This window comes from Mus pahari, chromosome 9, assembly GCF_900095145.1.
Source record: "Mus pahari chromosome 9, PAHARI_EIJ_v1.1, whole genome shotgun sequence".
Classification (NCBI taxonomy): domain Eukaryota; kingdom Metazoa; phylum Chordata; class Mammalia; order Rodentia; family Muridae; genus Mus; species Mus pahari.
In genome coordinates this window covers 4,870,766-4,875,746 of record NC_034598.1, presented here as the reverse complement: position 1 = coordinate 4,875,746, position 4,981 = coordinate 4,870,766, and the positions used below count along the sequence as shown (strand labels likewise).

The 4,981-nt window shown below is 37.9% G+C and overlaps 1 pseudogene; it reads left to right on the top strand.

Annotated features, from left to right (window-relative positions):
- Positions 1–4,136: 4,136 nt before the first annotated feature.
- Positions 4,137–4,655, top strand: LOC110326708 (annotated as a pseudogene).
- The last annotated feature ends 326 nt before the right edge of the window (positions 4,656–4,981 follow it).

The following is a 4,981-nucleotide window of genomic DNA, read 5'->3' as shown; positions in this document are numbered from 1 at the left end:
GGGTCAGAGTCAACCCTTATGGTCAATTTTATCCAATCCAGAGTAGAATTTAATACTTTTTGTATACTAATATTTTTTAATTAAAAAAATTTGTTTAACAAATGCAGCATTAACACATGTTTAAAAACAAGAAACTTTCCTTTAATTGGCTCTAGTTTCATGTTTGTTACAGTACATCTGTGGATCTTATGTTATGCCAGACATTAGTATTCAGATATACAAATAATATGTTGGCATCACATTGCTTAACCTTACAGGTATGTTTTAGGCTGCACATTTTCCGTAGAGTTTAAAAGTCTTGCTTATGGTTTAATTCTTGATTCCTATATTTAATGATGCAATTCACTGATGAAAGTAATCCAAAATTAATGTTGTTGGAATGACATTTTATCCTTCTCCCCATTTAAAAATTGTCAGTTATGCCTGTGGAATTCCTAAATGTTAAACGTGGGTTTAACTTAAAGAAATACTTACTTTGCCTTTTTATTTTAATAAAGTTGAACAGGTCAGTTCAACTCAGTGAACTATGCTGACATTTACGTATTTTCACTGTAAACACATGTATTTTTAAAAATCGTTACTAGGAAAAAATTACCTCTGATCAACAGAAGAGGGAGCAGTATTCCCTCCTTTTTGTCACAAAATCCTGTGGGGTTGTTTTCTCACCTTTCCCTCCTAAACATAGCCTCCTCTGTCAGAATCTCTGCTGCTGCTTCTCTCTCCCCCTTTTCTAATTTTTTGAGGGGTGGTGGAGGAGGGGTGCACAGTGGTGGCAGGCGTAGGACCACCCAGTTCGATCAAGGAATCAAAGGTTAAATTCTTCCTGGTTTGTTACTATCTCTCAGGATATCGTTAAACGTTAGAAATCCTTGTCTTCTACTGTATATTTTTACTTGCAACAATACTTACAGGAATGAAATGCACTGCACCTTTTTGCAGAGAAGCCACGACACTGCTCAGGCAGTGGAGTGAATGTGAACGTTTTCCAGCTTGCCTGAGCCAGAGACTCTCTCATTGTTCTCTCTCTGAGCAGAGTAGGAATCGCGCACATCTGAATAACAGAGTCTTTTCTGCCTGGCGCAATCCTGGATTGTTACAGTCTAGAGGCCAGCCATGCTGTCACCGGCACAAATTGATTTAACCATCAATTGCTGTGGTCATTAAAGCTGCTAAAAGTCCCCGCCAAACTGATGAATTGCAACTGAATGTGAAATGAGTGTCTAAGTCTTTTTCCCACCACCTCATATCAAAGGCTATTGTATCCTTGCAAAGTAAAGGGTCGGGGGTTCAGGCTGCTGTTCAGCAATGGACTCTGTCAAAGGACAGAGCTCCATTCACACAAGCACTCCCAATTACAGTTTGCTTTCCATACCTTATTGTATGAAATTTGCATCCAACTAATACATTGAATTATTGGCATACTTTGGGTGTCAAAGGAGTCAATGAATGATTTGTCCTTGAAATACATGGAATCCAAAGCAGCTGCTGGTTCTTGTCTTGACAATGGAATGATTCCCTGGTTTTCCAATGCCTGCAAATGGACTAATTTTCTCCCAGCTCACAGTGAGCACTTGTGGAAGCAATACACAATTTTTTTCCATATTCACAACTGTGAACTCATTTCTAGAGTTTTTGAGAGGAGATACAGAAAAGGACTGGTATTGTCTGTCATAACAATTATATAATAAACTTAAAAAAAATCAGTATAATTTCCTATAGGCCAATCATTTACTACTACTACTACTACTATTTGTTTGCTTAAAGTAAAAGGATACATTGTTAATTTAAAACCATCCTTACACATATGTTTAAATGTCCAGAAGAACTTTTGTTAATTCTTTTAGAAAAATTATAAATAGGAATTTTTCAGATTTTATGATTAAGCAAGCGTTAAGAGCTAACCACACAGCACATGTACACACCTGTATGTTGGTATAATGTTTACCTAATTTAGCTGATAACTGAGTTTGCAGACATGAAGGATCACCAGACTAGGTTTTGACACTGCAAAGGCAGCAGGGAATTCAGAAAACATTGAGTTTGCTCTCCTCGGTGTTAAGTTTGGTTTTTCCTAGCAGATACTCATCGACAGAATATTTCCCTTCATCTTGAGGCTTGGCTTTAATGTGTCACATAATTTGATTAACCTATGTGCTTGTGCATGCAACTTTAGCAAGCTCATCATGGCAGTGTTTTCATGGTGCTCTTAGGGGCAGCTCTGTAAGAGAAACTTGCTTTGGGACATCAGAGGAAGAGAGCATCATTTGTAGTCCCAGCAACACATGGTGTTTATTTTCCTTCCATGGCTCATCCTGCCAGGAAGTATTATCAACTGAGCAAAGACCAGATGTGGAAAACAAAATAAGTATAATTTGATGTTGGAGCAGGGGTGAGTTGGGACAGGATGGGAGAAAGAAAGCAAAGCCAGTGGCAAGCATAGTGCTACAGAGAACACAGGACAAAGAGGGGACCTTCATCACAAAGGTCAGAGGTTCAGGCCACACACCTCTTATAATGAATTGGCAGACAGACCCAGGTTTGTGTTTCCCTAGATTCTATTTACCATAGACTGTGAGTCGCCAGTAACTGTGTAGAAATCCATCAGCAAGAACTGTTACATTGGCCTCCAATTCCAAATGACCCTTGAAGAAGGTCATTTGATTCTTATCTCTAAGGATCTTTTGCTCCTCCTCCACTCAAAACAGGGCCCTGGGGAGAAAAAGCTCCCTTAATGTAAAAGAGAACCTTGCATTGAAATGAAAAGCCCTTCTTCAGTTATTTAGTAAATGATATTAAGTTCCTAAAGAATGTATAAAGGCACATACTGGGTCATATTATTATTGTAATTTTCCTATAAGTGAATGAAAGAGTAAGGTATATTAACTTTTTAAGCCTTATAACCAGATTAAAATTTTAGCTTAAATTTTTAACTATTAGTATCAAATCATTACAATTATTACTTAATTAATATTTGATTGAATATGTACTTCAGACAGTTTGATGAGAGTTTTAGCATTATTTCCTTCAATCTCAAGAGAACAGTAAACCTGCCTGCTTTAATTTTTTAAAATTCAAATACATATAATTTGTGCTTTGGGAAATATGCATACAGCCAATTAATATAATCTTTCAGTACTATTACAATGGGGTGTACAAGACATATATTTACATTCATTTTATAGGTGACGGAAATTGAGAATTGGAGTCTGTTAATGGGTACTGGAAAGATGGAGGAGGGGTCAAGAGTGCTAACTATTCAGACATGAGACAATAATTCAGATTCTTCTTTTATTAGATATTTTCTTTATTTACATTTCAAATGTTATCCCCTTTCCTAGTTTCCCCTCCAAAAATCCCCTATCCCCTATTCTCCCCACCCCCTGCTCTCCAACCCACCCACTCTCATTCCTGGTCCTGGCATTCCCCTATACTGGGGCCTGGACCCTTCGCATGACCAAGGGCCTCTCCTCCCATTGATGGCTGACTAGGCCATCCTCTGCTACATGTATAGTTAGAGCCACAAGTTCCACCATGTGTTTTCTTTGATTGGTGGTATGGTTCCAAATAGTTCAGATTCTAATAGCACCCAGATGGCAAGGCAAGAGTCCAGTGTGTGCCTGTAAATTTAGATTCTAAGAAGGTAGAGACACTGGGATCAGTGGTAGTGACTGGCTTCTGGCTGAAAGGGAGAGTCTCAAAGGGCTATGTAGAGAGTGATAGGGAAGGGTGAGCACCTGACAGTTTGGACACAGGTGCATGTTCACACATACATGTGCACACAAGACATACTCATGACACATTTGCACACACAAATAAAGATAAATAAATAGATCCTAATTTCTACTAATGCAACGTTCAATGATGAGAAAGTATAAATTAGAACTTTGGTTATATATATGGAAGGTCTATTCATTATATTACAGTGTTTTGTAAATAATTGAAGATTGAAGTGTGATACAGATAATCTTTAGTTTTCCTAAAGAAAACTTCAGATTATAACTTTTGTTTAAACTTTCATTCTCAAATTAAAAACTATTGGATTTTTATGTTTAAATATATTTTCTCGCAGAATTAGAATTCATTATATTATATACTACATTTATTTAAAACACTATAATGTATATTACTATATCTTAATGCTCTTTAAAGTACTTTTTAAGCCTTTTCCCTATCGCCACCGTCATGCTCCATCCAGACAGAGGAAGACCCGGAAACTCCAGGGCCACGTGAGCCACGGCCACGGCCACATCAGTAAGCACCGCAAGCACCCAGGCGGCCATGGGAATGCTGGAGGCATGCATCACCACCGGATCAACTTTGACAAATACCACCCAGGTTACTTTGGGAAAGTTGGTATGAGGCATTACCACCTGAAGAGGAACCATAGCTTCTGCCCAACTGTCAACCTGGATAACCTGTGGACGTTGGTCAGCAAGCAGACGTGGGTCAATGCAGCAAAAAATAAGACTGGAGTTGCTCCCATCATTGATGTTGTTCGATCAGGCTACTACAAAGTTCTGGGCAAGGGAAAGCTCCCTATGCAACCTGTCATCATGAAGGCCAAATTCTTCAGCAGAAGAGCTGAAGAGAAGATTAAGGGTGTTGGAGGTGCCTGTGTTCTGGTGGCTTAGAAGCCACAGGAGGTTAATTAAATGCTAACATTAAAAAAAAAAGTACTTTTTGAATGTTTGAGAATATTAATTTTAAGTGTTAAAGTTTGAGACTTTCAATTTTAAATGATAATTGACTTGCTTTTATTTTCACTTCATTCACAATGTCATTTAATTAGTTGGTTATTATTTATCAATATTAGAGGCCAAACACAGATCCTCATACATGCTAGGCAAGCATACCACCACTAAAACACACCCTTAGCCTTCAGAACAACTCTAAGATGTCTCTTGAGAATCCTATTTGTTATTTAAAAGTGTTTTGCCTAGTGTAGCATTGTGGCACTTTGTAGATATTATTTTTCCAGTAA